The following is a 23,638-nucleotide window of genomic DNA, read 5'->3' on the forward strand; positions in this document are numbered from 1 at the left end:
TCTCAGTCGACGGTCTCGGTCTTTCCTAATTATTAGTACCGAGGAGAGCTACAACTGTCCAATATGTTAAGACTATTGACGACAATTTGAACAAAACATGTCCATCGTGACTTAAAAGAAGAGCCATCTCCGGCGGAATTCGAACCCACAGCCTCCGAATAACTGTTTCAACTAGAAGTCTGACGCGCTATCCGTTGCGCCACGGAGACACTGCATATCGCCTGCTTCGTATGCAAGGTATTTTTATTTTTTACATCACAACGTTTGACCAGATCACACTGTTCCTTTCGATCTTGACTCATAATTGAATACACAATATGTATTTTGTATTCATATTTTATTATAACGTATTATGTACACGAAATTAAAATGACTAACCACGAATAAATGCTTTTCTCAAACTGAATATGAAGCTTCGCAAATGACTAATGGACACAGAGTACGATCTAAATCAGTAATTCCATTAAATGACAAATCTGATGACACGTCTTTACAAGGTGTACTACATATTTCTATTTCACTTTGATAGACGTCTGCCAGGATACCACTGGAATGTGTACTGCAATTTTGTATCTTCGTATCACTACAATGCCTTGGTGTACTACTGGATTGTGGAACACCAATATATTCACTGAGGGAAGGCGTTGCTGGTAGAACATCAAGTCGAGTGTCCACTGATTTTCCTCGACTTCGCACGGACGGAAAACGCGTCGTCGATTCTTTCAACATTTGTATTGGTGCTTGATGGTGCTTAGCATATAACACGGCATCTCTTTTCCGTTCTTGCCTCCGTTTTTGACCCCGACGATTCTGAAACCACTTCTGAAAAGTGAATAAAATAGATTATTGTATAATGAACAACAAGAAACTGTTCGCTTACATTATAACATACTTTGGTGCATACATAATGCTCTCACTTACCATAATTGACTTTTCCGATAATTTGGTAATTATGGCGATACGCTTGCGCATGTCGCGATTTAGATACTCCGTAGTAGTTGTAAATATTACTTCTAATAAAACCGACTGTGTTTCGCTGTAGATATAGCGACTTGATTTCCTGCCAACATAACTACCTGTAAAAATAAAAAAAAAAACATATTTGTGTCTGTAGCAATCGTGATACAACATTACGTGACCTAAACCACTATAATCCATTTTGAAGTTAATTCGGTGAGACATAATTATTTAAAGTAGAGCACATTTACTTACCTTTGCTGTGCGATTTACCATCTACGTAACCGCAGACATTCTTCCAATCAAACCGACCAGCAATATCTAACACCCGTAATAAGTTCAACATAACATTCGCTGTATAATGGGTGTTGTCAATATGTAATGCCATAGTATTCTTTATACGATACGCAAGGGACGAGAAAGCGTGTAGCAATGATACACATGTGGTATGTTTTGGTTGATTTATAGTTTCGAATTCCTATACCAATTTTCGCATTTGTAAGGATATTCAAGAAAACTTTGTCAATGGATTGCCGCCCCTTCTGTAAAATGCCGGCTGTTCACTTGTGCTACAAATGTGTTAACTCGCAGTGTTGTTATGCCAATTAACACTCCATATAACGTGCAAAGACATAGGCACTCGGATGTGTAAAGCTGTTAATGATTGAACTTGCCGGCATTCACCGAGTGATGGCGCTTCGACAAAACAAAAAAACGTATACTGGCTGCGGCGATTTTGTTGTGTTTATTAATGAGTATACATTTCAAAATGTGTATGGAATTATAAATCTCATCCGACGCTCTTCTCTATTTGGTGTTCTTTAATTATTGACACTTAAGTAAGATACTGCTGTTTAATTCGGACAGAACACTGACGTTAAATTGAACAAAACAAGCCAATAGAGAACTGCTTTTCTTTCAAAAATGCCGGCTTTCTAATATCATGGCAAATGTGTTAACTTTTGGCAAATGTGTTAATAATTGGAATGCTAATTAATAATCCGCGGATCGTGAAAACTCACTAACTCTGTGATTGTTCCGGTTGATTATGTTTCAACTCACCAACATTTACCGAGTGACGGTGCTTCAACAACATGTTAAAGAGCATTCAACGTCATTCCATGTAGACGTTGGGGATAAGCAAGGACATGTATGTTGATGGAATTAGGTAATTATTTTTATATTTCGGTTGATCTTACAAAGGCTCGTGTAGAACACGTATCAAACACCTAGTATCGCTACAATCTGTTGGCTTTTTATACCATTAGTAGCCATTTTTGTATTTGGTTCATTACATCAAAATCCGTGTAGAATATTTTAATCTCAGTCGACGGTCTCGGTCTTTCTAATTATTAGCACCGAGGAGAGCTACAACTGTCCAATATGTTAAGACCATTGACGATAATTTGAACAAAACATGTCCATCGTGACTTAAAAGAAGAGCCATCTCCGGTGGGATTCGAACCCACAGCCTCCGAATAACTGTTTCAACTAGAAGTCCGACGCGCTATCCGTTGCGCCACGGAGACACAGCATACCGCCTGCTTCATATGCAAGATATTTTTATTTGTTACATCACAACACCAAACACCTTGTATCGCTACAACCAGTTGGCTTTTTATACCATTGGTAGCCATTTTTTTTATATTGGTTCATTCCATCAAAATGCGTGCAGAATATTTTAATCTCAGTCGACGGTCTCGGTCTTTCCTAATTATTAGTACCGAGGAGAGCTACAACTGTCCAATATGTTATGACTATTGACGACAATTTGAACAAAACATGTCCATCGTGACTTAAAAGAAGAGCCATCTCCGGTGGGATTCGAACCCACAGCCTCCGAATAACTGTTTCAACTAGAAGTCCGACGCGCTATCCGTTGCACCACGGAGACACTGCATATCGCCTGCTTCGTATGCAAGGTATTTTTATTTTTTACATCACAACGTTTGACCAGATCACACTGTTCCCTTCGATCTTGACTCATAATTGAATACACAATATGTATTTTTTTATTTATATTTTATTATAACGTATTATGTACACGAAATTAAAATGACTAACCACGAATAAATGCTTTTCTCAAACAGAATATGAAGCTTCGCAAATGACTAATGAACACAGAGTACGATCTAAATCAGTAATTCCATTAAATGACAAATCTGATGACACGTCTTTACAAGGTGTACTACATATTTCTATTTCACTTTGATAGACGTCTGTCAGGATACCACTGGAATGTGTACTGCAATTTTGTATCTTCGTATCACTACAATGCCTTGGTGTACTACTGGATTGTGGAACACCAACATATTCACTGAGGGAAGGCGTTGCTGGTAGGACATCAAGTCGAGTGTCCACTGATTTTCCTCGACTTCGCACGGACGGAAAACGCGTCGTCGATTCTTTCAACTTTTGTATTGGTGCTTGATGGTGCTTAGCATATAACACGGCATCTCTTTTCCGTTCTTGCCTCCGTTTTTGACCCCGACGATTCTGAAACCACTTCTGAAAAGTGAATAAAATAGATTATTGTATAATGAACAACAAGAAACTGTTCGCTTACATTATAACATACTTTGGTGCATACATAATGCTCTCACTTACCATAATTGACTTTTCCGATAAGTTGGTAATTATGGCGATACGCTTGCGCATGTCGCGATTTAGATACTCCGTAGTAGTTGTAAATATTACTTCTAATAAAACCGACTGTGTCTCGCTGTAGATATAGCGACTTGATTTCCTGCCAACATAACTACCTGTAAAAATAAAAAAAACACATATTTGTGTCTGTAGCAATCGTGATACAACATTACGTGACCTAAACCACTATAATCCATTTTGAAGTTAATTCGGTGAGACATAATTATTTAAAGTAGAGCACATTTACTTACCTTTGCTGTGCGATTTACCATCTACGTAACCGCAGACATTCTTCCAATCAAACCGACCAGCAATATCTAACACCGGTAATAAGTTCAACATAACATTGGCTGTAAAATGGGTGTTGTCAATATGTAATGCCATAGTATTCTTTATACGATACGCATGGGACGAGAAAGCGTATAGCAATGATACACATGTGGTATGTTTTGGTTGATTTATAGTTTCGAATTCCTATACCAATTTTCGCATTTGTAAGGATATTCAAGAAAACTTTGTCAATGGATTGCCGCCCCCTTCTGTAAAATGCCGTCTGTTTACTTGCGCTACAAATGTGTTAACTCGCAGTGTTGTTATGCCAATTAACACTCCATATAACGTGAAAAGACACAGGAACTCGGATGTGTAATGCTGTTGATGATTGAACTTGCCGGTATTCACCGAGTGATGGCGCTTCGACAAAACAAAAAAAAAACGTCTACTGGCTGCGGCGATTTTGTTGTGTTTATTAATGAGTATACCATTTCAAAATGTGTATGGAATTATAAATCTCATCCGACGCTCTTCTCTCTTTGGTGTTCTTTAATTATTGACACTTAGGTAAGATACTGCTGTTTAATTCGGACAGAAGACTGACGTTAAATTGAACAAAACAAGCCAATAGAGAACTGCTTTTCTTTCAAAAATGCCGGCTTTCTAATTTCGTGGCAAATGTGTTAACTATTGGCAAATGTGTTAACAATTGGAATGCTAATTAATAATCCGCGGGTTGTGAAAACTCACTAACTCTGTGATTGTTCTGGTTGATTATGTTTCAACTCACCAACATTTGTCGAGTGACGGTGCTTCAATAACATGTTAAAGAGCATTCAACGTCATTCCATGTAGACGTTGGGGATAAGCAAGGACATGTATGTTGATGGAATTAGGTAATTATTTTTTTATTTTGGTTGATCTTACAAAGGCTCGTGTAGAACACTTATCAAACACCTAGTATCGCTACAATCAGTTGGCTTTTTATACCATTAGTAGCCATTTTTGTTTTTGGTTCATTACATCAAAATCCGTGCAGAATATTTTAATCTCAGTCGACGGTCTCGGTCTTTCCTAATTATTAGTACCGAGGAGAGCTACAACTGTCCAATATGTTAAGACTATTGACGACAATTTGAACAAAACATGTCCATCGTGACTTAAAAGAAGAGCCATCTCCGGCGGAATTCGAACCCACAGCCTCCGAATAACTGTTTCAACTAGAAGTCTGACGCGCTATCCGTTGCGCCACGGAGACACTGCATATCGCCTGCTTCGTATGCAAGGTATTTTTATGTTTTACATCACAACGTTTGACCAGATCACACTGTTCCTTTCGATCTTGACTCATAATTGAATACACAATATGTATTTTGTATTCATATTTTATTATAACGTATTATGTACACGAAATTAAAATGACTAACCACGAATAAATGCTTTTCTCAAACTGAATATGAAGCTTCGCAAATGACTAATGGACACAGAGTACGATCTAAATCAGTAATTCCATTAAATGACAAATCTGATGACACGTCTTTACAAGGTGTACTACATATTTCTATTTCACTTTGATAGACGTCTGCCAGGATACCACTGGAATGTGTACTGCAATTTTGTATCTTCGTATCACTACAATGCCTTGGTGTACTACTGGATTGTGGAACACCAATATATTCACTGAGGGAAGGCGTTGCTGGTAGAACATCAAGTCGAGTGTCCACTGATTTTCCTCGACTTCGCACGGACGGAAAACGCGTCGTCGATTCTTTCAACATTTGTATTGGTGCTTGATGGTGCTTAGCATATAACACGGCATCTCTTTTCCGTTCTTGCCTCCGTTTTTGACCCCGACGATTCTGAAACCACTTCTGAAAAGTGAATAAAATAGATTATTGTATAATGAACAACAAGAAACTGTTCGCTTACATTATAACATACTTTGGTGCATACATAATGCTCTCACTTACCATAATTGACTTTTCCGATAATTTGGTAATTATGGCGATACGCTTGCGCATGTCGCGATTTAGATACTCCGTAGTAGTTGTAAATATTACTTCTAATAAAACCGACTGTGTTTCGCTGTAGATATAGCGACTTGATTTCCTGCCAACATAACTACCTGTAAAAATAAAAAAAAAACACATATTTGTGTCTGTAGCAATCGTGATACAACATTACGTGACCTAAACCACTATAATCCATTTTGAAGTTAATTCGGTGAGACATAATTATTTAAAGTAGAGCACATTTACTTACCTTTGCTGTGCGATTTACCATCTACGTAACCGCAGACATTCTTCCAATCAAACCGACCAGCAATATCTAACACCCGTAATAAGTTCAACATAACATTCGCTGTATAATGGGTGTTGTCAATATGTAATGCCATAGTATTCTTTATACGATACGCATGGGACGAGAAAGCGTGTAGCAATGATACACATGTGGTATGTTTTGGTTGATTTATAGTTTCGAATTCCTATACCAATTTTCGCATTTGTAAGGATATTCAAGAAAACTTTGTCAATGGATTGCCGCCCCTTCTGTAAAATGCCGGCTGTTCACTTGTGCTACAAATGTGTTAACTCGCAGTGTTGTTATGCCAATTAACACTCCATATAACGTGCAAAGACATAGGCACTCGGATGTGTAAAGCTGTTAATGATTGAACTTGCCGGCATTCACCGAGTGATGGCGCTTCGACAAAACAAAAAAACGTATACTGGCTGCGGCGATTTTGTTGTGTTTATTAATGAGTATACATTTCAAAATGTGTATGGAATTATAAATCTCATCCGACGCTCTTCTCTATTTGGTGTTCTTTAATTATTGACACTTAAGTAAGATACTGCTGTTTAATTCGGACAGAACACTGACGTTAAATTGAACAAAACAAGCCAATAGAGAACTGCTTTTCTTTCAAAAATGCCGGCTTTCTAATATCATGGCAAATGTGTTAACTTTTGGCAAATGTGTTAATAATTGGAATGCTAATTAATAATCCGCGGATCGTGAAAACTCACTAACTCTGTGATTGTTCCGGTTGATTATGTTTCAACTCACCAACATTTACCGAGTGACGGTGCTTCAACAACATGTTAAAGAGCATTCAACGTCATTCCATGTAGACGTTGGGGATAAGCAAGGACATGTATGTTGATGGAATTAGGTAATTATTTTTATATTTCGGTTGATCTTACAAAGGCTCGTGTAGAACACGTATCAAACACCTAGTATCGCTACAATCTGTTGGCTTTTTATACCATTAGTAGCCATTTTTGTATTTGGTTCATTACATCAAAATCCGTGTAGAATATTTTAATCTCAGTCGACGGTCTCGGTCTTTCTAATTATTAGCACCGAGGAGAGCTACAACTGTCCAATATGTTAAGACCATTGACGATAATTTGAACAAAACATGTCCATCGTGACTTAAAAGAAGAGCCATCTCCGGTGGGATTCGAACCCACAGCCTCCGAATAACTGTTTCAACTAGAAGTCCGACGCGCTATCCGTTGCGCCACGGAGACACAGCATACCGCCTGCTTCATATGCAAGATATTTTTATTTGTTACATCACAACACCAAACACCTTGTATCGCTACAACCAGTTGGCTTTTTATACCATTGGTAGCCATTTTTTTTATATTGGTTCATTCCATCAAAATGCGTGCAGAATATTTTAATCTCAGTCGACGGTCTCGGTCTTTCCTAATTATTAGTACCGAGGAGAGCTACAACTGTCCAATATGTTATGACTATTGACGACAATTTGAACAAAACATGTCCATCGTGACTTAAAAGAAGAGCCATCTCCGGTGGGATTCGAACCCACAGCCTCCGAATAACTGTTTCAACTAGAAGTCCGACGCGCTATCCGTTGCACCACGGAGACACTGCATATCGCCTGCTTCGTATGCAAGGTATTTTTATTTTTTACATCACAACGTTTGACCAGATCACACTGTTCCTTTCGATCTTGACTCATAATTGAATACACAATATGTATTTTTTTATTTATATTTTATTATAACGTATTATGTACACGAAATTAAAATGACTAACCACGAATAAATGCTTTTCTCAAACAGAATATGAAGCTTCGCAAATGACTAATGAACACAGAGTACGATCTAAATCAGTAATTCCATTAAATGACAAATCTGATGACACGTCTTTACAAGGTGTACTACATATTTCTATTTCACTTTGATAGACGTCTGTCAGGATACCACTGGAATGTGTACTGCAATTTTGTATCTTCGTATCACTACAATGCCTTGGTGTACTACTGGATTGTGGAACACCAACATATTCACTGAGGGAAGGCGTTGCTGGTAGGACATCAAGTCGAGTGTCCACTGATTTTCCTCGACTTCGCACGGACGGAAAACGCGTCGTCGATTCTTTCAACTTTTGTATTGGTGCTTGATGGTGCTTAGCATATAACACGGCATCTCTTTTCCGTTCTTGCCTCCGTTTTTGACCCCGACGATTCTGAAACCACTTCTGAAAAGTGAATAAAATAGATTATTGTATAATGAACAACAAGAAACTGTTCGCTTACATTATAACATACTTTGGTGCATACATAATGCTCTCACTTACCATAATTGACTTTTCCGATAAGTTGGTAATTATGGCGATACGCTTGCGCATGTCGCGATTTAGATACTCCGTAGTAGTTGTAAATATTACTTCTAATAAAACCGACTGTGTCTCGCTGTAGATATAGCGACTTGATTTCCTGCCAACATAACTACCTGTAAAAATAAAAAAATACATATTTGTGTCTGTAGCAATCGTGATACAACATTACGTGACCTAAACCACTATAATCCATTTTGAAGTTAATTCGGTGAGACATAATTATTTAAAGTAGAGCACATTTACTTACCTTTGCTGTGCGATTTACCATCTACGTAACCGCAGACATTCTTCCAATCAAACCGACCAGCAATATCTAACACCGGTAATATGTTCAACATAACATTGGCTGTAAAATGGGTGTTGTCAATATGTAATGCCATAGTATTCTTTATACGATACGCATGGGACGAGAAAGCGTGTAGCAATGATACACATGTGGTATGTTTTGGTTGCTTTATAGTTTCGAATTCCTATACCAATTTTCGCATTTGTAAGGATATTCAAGAAAACTTTGTCAATGGATTGCCGCCCCCTTCTGTAAAATGCCGTCTGTTTACTTGCGCTACAAATGTGTTAACTCGCAGTGTTGTTATGCCAATTAACACTCCATATAACGTGAAAAGACACAGGAACTCGGATGTGTAAAGCTGTTAATGATTGAACTTGCCGGCATTCACCGAGTGATGGCGCTTCGACAAAACAAAAAAAACGTCTACTGGCTGCGGCGATTTTGTTGTGTTTATTAATGAGTATACCATTTCAAAATGTGTATGGAATTATAAATCTCATCCGACGCTCTTCTCTCTTTGGTGTTCTTTAATTATTGACACTTAGGTAAGATACTGCTGTTTAATTCGGACAGAAGACTGACGTTAAATTGAACAAAACAAGCCAATAGAGAACTGCTTTTCTTTCAAAAATGCCGGCTTTCTAATATCATGGCAAATGTGTTAACTTTTGGCAAATGTGTTAATAATTGGAATGCTAATTAATAATCCGCGGATCGTGAAAACTCACTAACTCTGTGATTGTTCTGGTTGATTATGTTTCAACTCACCAACATTTACCGAGTGACGGTGCTTCAACAACATGTTAAAGAGCATTCAACGTCATTCCATGTAGACGTTGGGGATAAGCAAGGACATGTATGTTGATGGAATTAGGTAATTATTTTTATATTTCGGTTGATCTTACAAAGGCTCGTGTAGAACACGTATCAAACACCTAGTATCGCTACAATCAGTTGGCTTTTTATACCATTAGTAGCCATTTTTGTATTTGGTTCATTACATCAAAATCCGTGTAGAATATTTTAATCTCAGTCGACGGTCTCGGTCTTTCTAATTATTAGCACCGAGGAGAGCTACAACTGTCCAATATGTTAAGACCATTGACGACAATTTGAACAAAACATGTCCATCGTGACTTAAAAGAAGAGCCATCTCCGGTGGGATTCGAACCCACAGCCTCCGAATAACTGTTTCAACTAGAAGTCCGACGCACTATCCGTTGCGCCACGGAGACACTGCATATCGCCTGCTTCGTATGCAAGGTATTTTTATTTTTTACATCACAACGTTTGACCAGATCACACTGTTCCTTTCCATCTTGACTCATAATTGAATACACGATATGTATTTTTTATTTATATTTTATTTTAACGTATTATGTACACGAAATTAAAATGACTAACCACGAATAAATGCTTTTCTCAAACAGAATATGAAGCTTCGCAAATGACTAATGGACACAGAGTACGATCTAAATCAGTAATTCCATTAAATGACAAATCTGATGACACGTCTTTACAAGGTGTACTACATATTTCTATTTCACTTTGACAGACGTCTGTCAGGATACCACTGGAATGTGTACTGCAATTTTGTATCTTCGTATCACTACAATGCCTTGGTGTACTACTGGATTGTGGAACACCAATATATTCCCGGAGGGAAGGCGTTGCTGGTAGGACATCAAGTCGAGTGTCCACTGATTTTCCTCGACTTCGCACGGACGGAAAACGCGTCGTCGATTCTTTCAACTTTTGTATTGGTGCTTGATGGTGCTTAGCATATAACACGGCATCTCTTTTCCGTTCTTGCCTCCGTTTTTGACTCCGACGATTCTGAAACCACTTCTGAAAAGTGAATAAAATAGATTATTGTATAATGAACAACAAGAAACTGTTCGCTTACATTATAACATACTTTGGTGCATACATAATGCTCTCACTTACCATAATTGACTTTTCCGATAAGTTGGTAATTATGGCGTTACGCTTGCGCATGTCGCGATTTAGATACTCCGTAGTAGTTGTAAATATTACTTCTAATAAAACCGACTGTGTCTCGCTGTAGATATAGCGACTTGATTTCCTGCCAACATAACTACCTGTAAAAATTAAAAAAAAACATATTTGTGTCTGTAGCAATCGTGATACAACATTACGTGACCTAAACCACTATAATCCATTTTGAAGTTAATTCGGTGAGACATAATTATTTAAAGTAGAGCACATTTACTTACCTTTGCTGTGCGATTTACCATCTACGTAACCGCAGACATTCTTCCAATCAAACCGACCAGCAATATCTAACACCGGTAATAAGTTCAACATAACATTGGCTGTAAAATGGGTGTTGTCAATATGTAATGCCATAGTATTCTTTATACGATACACATGGGACGAGAAAGCGTGTAGCAATGATACACATGTGGTATGTTTTGGTTGATTTATAGTTTCGAATTCCTATACCAATTTTCGCATTTGCAAGGATATTCAAGAAAACTTTGTCAATGGATTGCCGCCCCCTTCTGTAAAATGCCGCCTGTTTACTTGCGCTATAAATGTGTTAACTCGCAGTGTTGTTATGCCAATTAACACTCCATATAACGTGAAAAGACACAGGAACTCGGATATGTAATGCTGTTGATGATTGAACTTGCCGGTATTCACCGAGTGATGGCGCTTCGACAAAACAAAAAAAAAACGTCTACTGGCTGCGGCGATTTTGTTGTGTTTATTAATGAGTATACCATTTCAAAATGTGTATGGAATTATAAATCTCATCCGACGCTCTTCTCCCGTTGGTGTTCTTTAATTATTGATACATAGGTAAGATACTGCTGTTTAATTCGGACAGAACACTGACGTTAAATTGAACAAAACAATCCAATAGAGAACTGCTTTTCTTTCAAAAATGCCGGCTTTCTAATATCATGGCAAATGTGTTAACTTTTGGCAAATGTGTTAATAATTGGAATGCTAATTAATAATCCGCGGATCGTGAAAACTCACTAACTCTGTGATTGTTCCGGTTGATTATGTTTCAACTCACCAACATTTACCGAGTGACGGTGCTTCAACAACATGTTAAAGAGCATTCAACGTCATTCCATGTAGACGTTGGGGATAAGCAAGGACATGTATGTTGATGGAATTAGGTAATTATTTTTATATTTCGGTTGATCTTACAAAGGCTCGTGTAGAACACGTATCAAACACCTAGTGTCGCTACAATCAGTTGGCTTTTTATACCATTAGTAGCCATTTTTGTATTTGGTTCCTTACATCAAAATGCATGCAGAATATTTTAATCTCAGTCGACGGTCTCGGTCTTTCTAATTATTAGTACCGAGGAGAGCTACAACTGTCTAATATGTTAAGACCATTGACGACAATTTGAACAAAACATGTCCATCGTGACTTAAAAGAAGAGCCATCTCCGGTGGGATTCGAACCCACAGCCTCCGAATAACTGTTTCAACTAGAAGTCCGACGCGCTATCCGTTGCGCCACGAAGACACAGCATACCGCCTGCTTCATATGCAAGATATTTTTATTTGTTACATCACAACAACAAACACCTTGTATCGCTACAACCAGTTGGCTTTTTATACCATTGGTAGCCATTTTTTTTATATTGGTTCATTCCATCAAAATGCGTGCAGAATATTTTAATCTCAGTCGACGGTCTCGGTCTTTCCTAATTATTAGTACCGAGGAGAGCTACAACTTTCCAATATGTTAAGACTATTGACGACAATTTGAACAAAACATGTCCATCGTGACTTAAAAGAAGAGCCATCTCCGGTGGGATTCGAACCCACAGCCTCCGAATAACTGTTTCAACTAGAAGTCCGACGCGCTATCCGTTGCGCCACGGAGACACTGCATATCGCCTGCTTCGTATGCAAGGTATTTTTATTTTTTACATCACAACGTTTGACCAGATCACACTGTTCCTTTCCATCTTGACTCATAATTGAATACACGATATGTATTTTTTATTTATATTTTATTATAACGTATTATGTACACGAAATTAAAATGACTAACCACGAATAAATGCTTTTCTCAAACAGAATATGAAGCTTCGCAAATGACTAATGGACACAGAGTACGATCTAAATCAGTAATTCCATTAAATGACAAATCTGATGACACGTCTTTACAAGGTGTACTACATATTTCTATTTCACTTTGATAGACGTCTGTCAGGATACCACTGGAATGTGTACTGCAATTTTGTATCTTCGTATCACTACAATGCCTTGGTGTACTACTGGATTGTGGAACACCAATATATTCACTGAGGGAAGGCGTTGCTGGTAGGACATCAAGTCGAGTGTCCACTGATTTTCCTCGACTTCGCACGGACGGAAAACGCGTCGTCGATTCTTTCAACATTTGTATTGGTGCTTGATGGTGCTTAGCATATAACACGGCATCTCTTTTCCGTTCTTGCCTCCGTTTTTGACCCCGACGATTCTGAAACCACTTCTGAAAAGTGAATAAAATAGATTATTGTATAATGAACAACAAGAAACTGTTCGCTTACATTATAACATACTTTGGTGCATACATAATGCTCTCACTTACCATAATTGACTTTTCCGATAATTTGGTAATTATGGCGATACGCTTGCGCATGTCGCGATTTAGATACTCCGTAGTAGTTGTAAATATTACTTCTAATAAAACCGACTGTGTTTCGCTGTAGATATAGCGACTTGATTTCCTGCCAACATAACTACCTGTAAAAATAAAAAAACAACACATATTTGTGTCTGTAGCAATCGTGATACAACATTACGTGACCTAAACCACTATAATCCATTTTGAAGTTAATTCGGTGAGACATAATTATTTAAAGTAGAGCACATTTACTTACCTTTGCTGTGCGATTTACCGTCTACGTAACCGCAGACATTCTTCCAATCAAACCGACCAGCAATATCTAACACCCGTAATAAGTTCAACATAACATTGGCTGTAAAATGGGTGTTGTCAATATGCAATGCCATAGTATTCTTTATACGATACGCATGGGACGAGAAAGCGTGTAGCAATGATACACATGTGGTATGTTTTGGTTGATTTATAGTTTCGAATTCCTATACCAATTTTCGCATTTGTAAGGATATTCAAGAAAACTTTGTCAATGGATTGCCGCCCCCATCTGTAAAATGCCGGCTGTTTACTTGTGCTACAAATGTGTTAACTCGCAGTGTTGTTATGCCAATTAACACTCCATATAACGTGAAAAGACACTGGCACTCGGATGTGTAAAGCTGTTAATGATTGAACTTGCCGGCATTCACCGAGTGATGGCGCTTCGACAAAACAAAAAAACGTATACTGGCTGCGGCGATTTTGTTGTGTTTATTAATGAGTATACCATTTCAAAATGTGTATGGAATTATAAATCTCATCCGACGCTCTTCTCTATTTGGTGTTCTTTAATTATTGACACTTAAGTAAGATACTGCTGTTTAATTCGGACAGAACACTGACGTTAAATTGAACAAGACACCAATAGAGAACTGCTTTTCTTTCAAAAATGCCGGCTTTCTAATATCATGGCAAATGTGTTAACTTTTGGCAAATGTGTTAATAATTGGAATGCTAATTAATAATCCGCGGATCGTGAAAACTCACTAACTCTGTGATTGTTCCGGTTGATTATGTTTCAACTCACCAACATTTACCGAGTGACGGTGCTTCAACAACATGTTAAAGAGCATTCAACGTCATTCCATGTAGACGTTGGGGATAAGCAAGGACATGTATGTTGATGGAATTAGGTAATTATTTTTATATTTCGGTTGATCTTACAAAGGCTCGTGTAGAACACGTATCAAACACCTAGTATCGCTACAATCAGTTGGCTTTTTATACCATTAGTAGCCATTTTTGTATTTGGTTCATTACATCAAAATCCGTGTAGAATATTTTAATCTCAGTCGACGGTCTCGGTCTTTCTAATTATTAGCACCGAGGAGAGCTACAACTGTCCAATATGTTAAGACCATTGACGACAATTTGAACAAAACATGTCCATCGTGACTTAAAAGAAGAGCCATCTCCGGTGGGATTCGAACCCACAGCCTCCGAATAACTGTTTCAACTAGAAGTCCGACGCGCTATCCGTTGCGCCACGAAGACACAGCATACCGCCTGCTTCATATGCAAGATATTTTTATTTGTTACATCACAACACCAAACACCTTGTATCGCTACAACCAGTTGGCTTTTTATACCATTGGTAGCCATTTTTTTTATATTGGTTCATTCCATCAAAATGCGTGCAGAATATTTTAATCTCAGTCGACGGTCTCGGTCTTTCCTAATTATTAGTACCGAGGAGAGCTACAACTTTCCAATATGTTAAGACTATTGACGACAATTTGAACAAAACATGTCCATCGTGACTTAAATGAAGAGCCATCTCCGGTGGGATTCGAACCCACAGCCTCCGAATAACTGTTTCAACTAGAAGTCCGACGCGCTATCCGTTGCGCCACGGAGACACTGCATATCGCCTGCTTCGTATGCAAGGTATTTTTATTTTTTACATCACAACGTTTGACCAGATCACACTGTTCCTTTCCATCTTGACTCATAATTGAATACACGATATGTATTTTTTATTTATATTTTATTATAACGTATTATGTACACGAAATTAAAATGACTAACCACGAATAAATGCTTTTCTCAAACAGAATATGAAGCTTCGCAAATGACTAATGGACACAGAGTACGATCTAAATCATTAATTCCATTAAATGACAAATCTGATGACACGTCTTTACAAGGTGTACTACATATTTCTATTTCACTTTGATAGACGTCTGTCAGGATACCACTGGAATGTGTACTGCAATTTTGTATCTTCGTATCACTACAATGCCTTGGTGTACTACTGGATTGTGGAACACCAACATATTCACTGAGGGAAGGCGTTGCTGGTAGGACATCAAGTCGAGTGTCCACTGATTTTCCTCGACTTCGCACGGACGGAAAACGCGTCGTCGATTCTTTCAACTTTTGTATTGGTGCTTGATGGTGCTTAGCATATAACACGGCATCTCTTTTCCGTTCTTGCCTCCGTTTTTGACCCCGACGATTCTGAAACCACTTCTGAAAAGTGAATAAAATAGATTATTGTATAATGAACAACAAGAAACTGTTCGCTTACATTATAACATACTTTGGTGCATACATAATGCTCTCACTTACCATAATTGACTTTTCCGATAAGTTGGTAATTATGGCGTTACGCTTGCGCATGTCGCGATTTAGATACTCCGTAGTAGTTGTAAATATTACTTCTAATAAAACCGACTGTGTCTCGCTGTAGATATAGCGACTTGATTTCCTGCCAACATAACTACCTGTAAAAATTAAAAAAAAAACATATTTGTGTCTGTAGCAATCGTGATACAACATTACGTGACCTAAACCACTATAATCCATTTTAAAGTTAATTCGGTGAGACATAATTATTTAAAGTAGAGCACATTTACTTACCTTTGCTGTGCGATTTACCATCTACGTAACCGCAGACATTCTTCCAATCAAACCGACCAGCAATATCTAACACCGGTAATAAGTTCAACATAACATTGGCTGTAAAATGGGTGTTGTCAATATGTAATGCCATAGTATTCTTTATACGATACACATGGGACGAGAAAGCGTGTAGCAATGATACACATGTGGTATGTTTTGGTTGATTTATAGTTTCGAATTCCTATACCAATTTTCGCATTTGCAAGGATATTCAAGATAACTTTGTCAATGGATTGCCGCCCCCTTCTGTAAAATGCCGCCTGTTTACTTGCGCTATAAATGTGTTAACTCGCAGTGTTGTTATGCCAATTAACACTCCATATAACGTGAAAAGACACAGGAACTCGGATGTGTAATGCTGTTGATGATTGAACTTGCCGGTATTCACCGAGTGATGGCGCTTCGACAAAACAAAAAAAAAACGTCTACTGGCTGCGGCGATTTTGTTGTGTTTATTAATGAGTATACCATTTCAAAATGTGTATGGAATTATAAATCTCATCCGACGCTCTTCTCTCGTTGGTGTTCTTTAATTATTGATACATAGGTAAGATACTGCTGTTTAATTCGGACAGAACACTGACGTTAAATTGAACAAAACAATCCAATAGAGAACTGCTTTTCTTTCAAAAATGCCGGCTTTCTAATATCATGGCAAATGTGTTAACTTTTGGCAAATGTGTTAATAATTGGAATGCTAATTAATAATCCGCGGATCGTGAAAACTCACTAACTCTGTGATTGTTCCGGTTGATTATGTTTCAACTCACCAACATTTACCGAGTGACGGTGCTTCAACAACATGTTAAAGAGCATTCAACGTCATTCCATGTAGACGTTGGGGATAAGCAAGGACATGTATGTTGATGGAATTAGGTAATTATTTTTATATTTCGGTTGATCTTACAAAGGCTCGTGTAGAACACGTATCAAACACCTAGTGTCGCTACAATCAGTTGGCTTTTTATACCATTAGTAGCCATTTTTGTATTTGGTTCCTTACATCAAAATGCATGCAGAATATTTTAATCTCAGTCGACGGTCTCGGTCTTTCTAATTATTAGTACCGAGGAGAGCTACAACTGTCCAATATGTTAAGACTATTGACGACAATTTGAACAAAACATGTCCATCGTGACTTAAAAGAAGAGCCATCTCCGGTGGTATTCGAACCCACAGCCTCCGAATAACTGTTTCAACTAGAAGTCCGACGCGCTATCCGTTGCGCCACGGAGACACTGCATATCGCCTGCTTCGTATGCAAGGTATTTTTATTTTTTACATCACAACGTTTGACCAGATCACACTGTTCCTTTCCATCTTGACTCATAATTGAATACACGATATGTATTTTTTATTTATATTTTATTATAACGTATTATGTACACGAAATTAAAATGACTAACCACGAATAAATGCTTTTCTCAAACAGAATATGAAGCTTCGCAAATGACTAATGGACACAGAGTACGATCTAAATCAGTAATTCCATTAAATGACAAATCTGATGACACGTCTTTACAAGGTGTACTACATATTTCTATTTCACTTTGATAGACGTCTGTCAGGATACCACTGGAATGTGTACTGCAATTTTGTATCTTCGTATCACTACAATGCCTTGGTGTACTACTGGATTGTGGAACACCAATATATTCACTGAGGGAAGGCGTTGCTGGTAGGACATCAAGTCGAGTGTCCACTGATTTTCCTCGACTTCGCACGGACGGAAAACGCGTCGTCGATTCTTTCAACATTTGTATTGGTGCTTGATGGTGCTTAGCATATAACACGGCATCTCTTTTCCGTTCTTGCCTCCGTTTTTGACCCCGACGATTCTGAAACCACTTCTGAAAAGTGAATAAAATAGATTATTGTATAATGAACAACAAGAAACTGTTCGCTTACATTATAACATACTTTGGTGCATACATAATGCTCTCACTTACCATAATTGACTTTTCCGATAATTTGGTAATTATGGCGATACGCTTGCGCATGTCGCGATTTAGATACTCCGTAGTAGTTGTAAATATTACTTCTAATAAAACCGACTGTGTTTCGCTGTAGATATAGCGACTTGATTTCCTGCCAACATAACTACCTGTAAAAATAAAAAAAACACATATTTGTGTCTGTAGCAATCGTGATACAACATTACGTGACCTAAACCACTATAATCCATTTTGAAGTTAATTCGGTGAGACATAATTATTTAAAGTAGAGCACATTTACTTACCTTTGCTGTGCGATTTACCGTCTACGTAACCGCAGACATTCTTCCAATCAAACCGACCAGCAATATCTAACACCCGTAATAAGTTCAACATAACATTGGCTGTAAAATGGGTGTTGTCAATATGCAATGCCATAGTATTCTTTATACGATACGCATGGGACGAGAAAGCGTGTAGCAATGATACACATGTGGTATGTTTTGGTTGATTTATAGTTTCGAATTCCTATACCAATTTTCGCATTTGTAAGGATATTCAAGAAAACTTTGTCAATGGATTGCCGCCCCCTTCTGTAAAATGCCGGCTGTTTACTTGTGCTACAAATGTGTTAACTCACAGTGTTGTTATGCCAATTAACACTCCATATAACGTGAAAAGACACTGGCACTCGGATGTGTAAAGCTGTTAATGATTGAACTTGCCGGCATTCACCGAGTGATGGCGCTTCGACAAAACAAAAAAACGTATACTGGCTGCGGCGATTTTGTTGTGTTTATTAATGAGTATACCATTTCAAAATGTGTATGGAATTATAAATCTCATCCGACGCTCTTCTCTATTTGGTGTTCTTTAATTATTGACACTTAAGTAAGATACTGCTGTTTAATTCGGACAGAACACTGACGTTAAATTGAACAAGACACCAATAGAGAACTGCTTTTCTTTCAAAAATGCCGGCTTTCTAATATCATGGCAAATGTGTTAACTTTTGGCAAATGTGTTAATAATTGGAATGCTAATTAATAATCCGCGGATCGTGAAAACTCACTAACTCTGTGATTGTTCCGGTTGATTATGTTTCAACTCACCAACATTTACCGAGTGACGGTGCTTCAACAACATGTTAAAGAGCATTCAACGTCATTCCATGTAGACGTTGGGGATAAGCAAGGACATGTATGTTGATGGAATTAGGTAATTATTTTTATATTTCGGTTGATCTTACAAAGGCTCGTGTAGAACACGTATCAAACACCTAGTATCGCTACAATCAGTTGGCTTTTTATACCATTAGTAGCCATTTTTGTATTTGGTTCATGACATCAAAATCCGTGTAGAATATTTTAATCTCAGTCGACGGTCTCGGTCTTTCTAATTATTAGCACCGAGGAGAGCTACAACTGTCCAATATGTTAAGACCATTGACGACAATTTGAACAAAACATGTCCATCGTGACTTAAAAGAAGAGCCATCTCCGGTGGGATTCGAACCCACAGCCTCCGAATAACTGTTTCAACTAGAAGTCCGACGCGCTATCCGTTGCGCCACGAAGACACAGCATACCGCCTGCTTCATATGCAAGATATTTTTATTTGTTACATCACAACACCAAACACCTTGTATCGCTACAACCAGTTGGCTTTTTATACCATTGGTAGCCATTTTTTTTATATTGGTTCATTCCATCAAAATGCGTGCAGAATATTTTAATCTCAGTCGACGGTCTCGGTCTTTCCTAATTATTAGTACCGAGGAGAGCTACAACTTTCCAATATGTTAAGACTATTGACGACAATTTGAACAAAACATGTCCATCGTGACTTAAATGAAGAGCCATCTCCGGTGGGATTCGAACCCACAGCCTGCGAATAACTGTTTCAACTAGAAGTCCGACGCGCTATCCGTTGCGCCACGGAGACACTGCATATCGTCTGCTTCGTATGCAAGGTATTTTTATTTTTTACATCACAACGTTTGACCAGATCACACTGTTCCTTTCCATCTTGACTCATAATTGAATACACGATATGTATTTTTTATTTATATTTTATTATAACGTATTATGTACACGAAATTAAAATGACTAACCACGAATAAATGCTTTTCTCAAACAGAATATGAAGCTTCGCAAATGACTAATGGACACAGAGTACGATCTAAATCATTAATTCCATTAAATGACAAATCTGATGACACGTCTTTACAAGGTGTACTACATATTTCTATTTCACTTTGATAGACGTCTGTCAGGATACCACTGGAATGTGTACTGCAATTTTGTATCTTCGTATCACTACAATGCCTTGGTGTACTACTGGATTGTGGAACACCAACATATTCACTGAGGGAAGGCGTTGCTGGTAGGACATCAAGTCGAGTGTCCACTGATTTTCCTCGACTTCGCACGGACGGAAAACGCGTCGTCGATTCTTTCAACTTTTGTATTGGTGCTTGATGGTGCTTAGCATATAACACGGCATCTCTTTTCCGTTCTTGCCTCCGTTTTTGACCCCGACGATTCTGAAACCACTTCTGAAAAGTGAATAAAATAGATTATTGTATAATGAACAACAAGAAACTGTTCGCTTACATTATAACATACTTTGGTGCATACATAATGCTCTCACTTACCATAATTGACTTTTCCGATAAGTTGGTAATTATGGCGTTACGCTTGCGCATGTCGCGATTTAGATACTCCGTAGTAGTTGTAAATATTACTTCTAATAAAACCGACTGTGTCTCGCTGTAGATATAGCGACTTGATTTCCTGCCAACATAACTACCTGTAAAAATTAAAAAAAAACATATTTGTGTCTGTAGCAATCGTGATACAACATTACGTGACCTAAACCACTATAATCCATTTTGAAGTTAATTCGGTGAGACATAATTATTTAAAGTAGAGCACATTTACTTACCTTTGCTGTGCGATTTACCATCTACGTAACCGCAGACATTCTTCCAATCAAACCGACCAGCAATATCTAACACCGGTAATAAGTTCAACATAACATTGGCTGTAAAATGGGTGTTGTCAATATGTAATGCCATAGTATTCTTTATACGATACACATGGGACGAGAAAGCGTGTAGCAATGATACACATGTGGTATGTTTTGGTTGATTTATAGTTTCGAATTCCTATACCAATTTTCGCATTTGTAAGGATATTCAAGAAAACTTTGTCAATGGATTGCCGCCCCCTTCTGTAAAATGCCGCCTGTTTACTTGCGCTATAAATGTGTTAACTCGCAGTGTTGTTATGCCAATTAACACTCCATATAACGTGAAAAGACACAGGAACTCGGATGTGTAATGCTGTTGATGATTGAACTTGCCGGTATTCACCGAGTGATGGCGCTTCGACAAAACAAAAAAAAAACGTCTACTGGCTGCGGCGATTTTGTTGTGTTTATTAATGAGTATACCATTTCAAAATGTGTATGGAATTATAAATCTCATCCGACGCTCTTCTCTCGTTGGTGTTCTTTAATTATTGATACATAGGTAAGATACTGCTGTTTAATTCGGACAGAACACTGACGTTAAATTGAACAAAACAATCCAATAGAGAACTGCTTTTCTTTCAAAAATGCCGGCTTTCTAATATCATGGCAAATGTGTTAACTTTTGGCAAATGTGTTAATAATTGGAATGCTAATTAATAATCCGCGGATCGTGAAAACTCACTAACTCTGTGATTGTTCCGGTTGATTATGGTTCAACTCACCAACATTTACCGAGTGACGGTGCTTCAACAACATGTTAAAGAGCATTCAACGTCATTCCATGTAGACGTTGGGGATAAGCAAGGACATGTATGTTGATGGAATTAGGTAATTATTTTTATATTTCGGTTGATCTAACAAAGGCTCGTGTAGAACACGTATCAAACACCTAGTGTCGCTACAATCAGTTGGCTTTTTATACCATTAGTAGCCATTTTTGTATTTGGTTCATTACATCAAAATGCATGCAGAATATTTTAATCTCAGTCGACGGTCTCGGTCTTTCTAATTATTAGTACCGAGGAGAGCTACAACTGTCCAATATGTTAAGACTATTGACGACAATTTGAACAAAACATGTCCATCGTGACTTAAAAGAAGAGCCATCTCCGGTGGTATTCGAACCCACAGCCTCCGAATAACTGTTTCAACTAGAAGTCCGACGCGCTATCCGTTGCGCCACGGAGACACTGCATATCGCCTGTTTCGTATGCAAGGTATTTTTATTTTTTACATCACAACGTTTGACCAGATCACACTGCTCCTTTCGATCTTGACTCATAATTGAATACACAATATGTATTTTTTATTTATATTTTATTATAACGTATTATGTACACGAAATTAAAATGACTAACCACGAATAAATGCTTTTCTCAAACAGAATATGAAGCTTCGCAAATGACTAATGGACACAAAGTACGATCTAAATCAGTAATTCCATTAAATGACAAATCTGATGACACGTCTTTACAAGGTGTACTACATATTTCTATTTCACTTTGATAGACGTCTGTCAGGATACCACTGGAATGTGTACTGCAATTTTGTATCTTCGTATCACTACAATGCCTTGGTGTACTACTGGATTGTGGAACACCAATATATTCACTGAGGGAAGGCGTTGCTGGTAGGACATCATGTCGAGTGTCCACTGATTTTCCTCGACTTCGCACGGACGGAAAACGCGTCGTCGATTCTTTCAACATTTGTATTGGTGCTTGATGGTGCTTAGCATATAACACGGCATCTCTTTTCCGTTCTTGCCTCCGTTTTTGACCCCGACGATTCTGAAACCACTTCTGAAAAGTGAATAAAATAGATTATTGTATAATGAACAACAAGAAACTGTTCGCTTACATTATAACATACTTTGGTGCATACATAATGCTCTCACTTACCATAATTGACTTTTCCGATAAGTTGGTAATTATGGCGATACGCTTGCGCATGTCGCGATTTAGATACTCCGTAGTAGTTGTAAATATTACTTCTAATAAAACCGACTGTGTCTCGCTGTAGATATAGCGACTTGATTTCCTGCCAACATAACTACCTGTAAAAATAAAAAAACACATATTTGTGTCTGTAGCAATCGTGATACAACATTACGTGACCTAAACCACTATAATCCATTTTGAAGTTAATTCGGTGAGACATAATTATTTAAAGTAGAGCACATTTACTTACCTTTGCTGTGCGATTTACCGTCTACGTAATCGCAGACATTCTTCCAATCAAACCGACCAGCAATATCTAACACCCGTAATAAGTTCAA

General features: G+C 37.9%; 13 non-coding genes across 13 annotated transcripts; all 13 read right to left on the bottom strand.

Moving 5' to 3' along the window:
• Positions 1-2,401: 2,401 nt before the first annotated feature.
• On the bottom strand, positions 2,402-2,486 carry TRNAR-UCU (transfer RNA arginine (anticodon UCU)). Its single transcript is given in 2 exon segments — positions 2,402-2,437; positions 2,450-2,486. It is a non-coding gene; the product is annotated as a tRNA-Arg (tRNA).
• Positions 2,487-2,766: 280 nt separating this feature from the next.
• TRNAR-UCU (transfer RNA arginine (anticodon UCU)) lies at positions 2,767-2,851 on the bottom strand. The gene is given in 2 exon segments: positions 2,767-2,802; positions 2,815-2,851. It is a non-coding gene; the product is annotated as a tRNA-Arg (tRNA).
• A 4,476-nt stretch (positions 2,852-7,327) lies between these two features.
• TRNAR-UCU (transfer RNA arginine (anticodon UCU)) lies at positions 7,328-7,412 on the bottom strand. Its single transcript is given in 2 exon segments — positions 7,328-7,363; positions 7,376-7,412. It is a non-coding gene; the product is annotated as a tRNA-Arg (tRNA).
• A 280-nt stretch (positions 7,413-7,692) lies between these two features.
• On the bottom strand, positions 7,693-7,777 carry TRNAR-UCU (transfer RNA arginine (anticodon UCU)). Its single transcript is given in 2 exon segments — positions 7,693-7,728; positions 7,741-7,777. It is a non-coding gene; the product is annotated as a tRNA-Arg (tRNA).
• Positions 7,778-9,971: 2,194 nt separating this feature from the next.
• Positions 9,972-10,056, bottom strand: TRNAR-UCU (transfer RNA arginine (anticodon UCU)). Its single transcript is given in 2 exon segments — positions 9,972-10,007; positions 10,020-10,056. It is a non-coding gene; the product is annotated as a tRNA-Arg (tRNA).
• Positions 10,057-12,252: 2,196 nt separating this feature from the next.
• TRNAR-UCU (transfer RNA arginine (anticodon UCU)) lies at positions 12,253-12,337 on the bottom strand. Its single transcript is given in 2 exon segments — positions 12,253-12,288; positions 12,301-12,337. It is a non-coding gene; the product is annotated as a tRNA-Arg (tRNA).
• Positions 12,338-12,617: 280 nt separating this feature from the next.
• On the bottom strand, positions 12,618-12,702 carry TRNAR-UCU (transfer RNA arginine (anticodon UCU)). The gene is given in 2 exon segments: positions 12,618-12,653; positions 12,666-12,702. It is a non-coding gene; the product is annotated as a tRNA-Arg (tRNA).
• A 2,193-nt stretch (positions 12,703-14,895) lies between these two features.
• Positions 14,896-14,980, bottom strand: TRNAR-UCU (transfer RNA arginine (anticodon UCU)). Its single transcript is given in 2 exon segments — positions 14,896-14,931; positions 14,944-14,980. It is a non-coding gene; the product is annotated as a tRNA-Arg (tRNA).
• A 280-nt stretch (positions 14,981-15,260) lies between these two features.
• On the bottom strand, positions 15,261-15,345 carry TRNAR-UCU (transfer RNA arginine (anticodon UCU)). The gene is given in 2 exon segments: positions 15,261-15,296; positions 15,309-15,345. It is a non-coding gene; the product is annotated as a tRNA-Arg (tRNA).
• A 2,197-nt stretch (positions 15,346-17,542) lies between these two features.
• On the bottom strand, positions 17,543-17,627 carry TRNAR-UCU (transfer RNA arginine (anticodon UCU)). Its single transcript is given in 2 exon segments — positions 17,543-17,578; positions 17,591-17,627. It is a non-coding gene; the product is annotated as a tRNA-Arg (tRNA).
• A 2,191-nt stretch (positions 17,628-19,818) lies between these two features.
• Positions 19,819-19,903, bottom strand: TRNAR-UCU (transfer RNA arginine (anticodon UCU)). The gene is given in 2 exon segments: positions 19,819-19,854; positions 19,867-19,903. It is a non-coding gene; the product is annotated as a tRNA-Arg (tRNA).
• Positions 19,904-20,183: 280 nt separating this feature from the next.
• On the bottom strand, positions 20,184-20,268 carry TRNAR-UCU (transfer RNA arginine (anticodon UCU)). Its single transcript is given in 2 exon segments — positions 20,184-20,219; positions 20,232-20,268. It is a non-coding gene; the product is annotated as a tRNA-Arg (tRNA).
• Positions 20,269-22,464: 2,196 nt separating this feature from the next.
• On the bottom strand, positions 22,465-22,549 carry TRNAR-UCU (transfer RNA arginine (anticodon UCU)). Its single transcript is given in 2 exon segments — positions 22,465-22,500; positions 22,513-22,549. It is a non-coding gene; the product is annotated as a tRNA-Arg (tRNA).
• Between the last annotated feature and the right edge of the window lie 1,089 nt (positions 22,550-23,638).

Source organism: Saccoglossus kowalevskii, chromosome 13, assembly GCF_978046115.1.
Source record: "Saccoglossus kowalevskii chromosome 13, keSacKowa6.1, whole genome shotgun sequence".
Taxonomy (NCBI): Eukaryota; Metazoa; Hemichordata; class Enteropneusta; family Harrimaniidae; genus Saccoglossus; species Saccoglossus kowalevskii.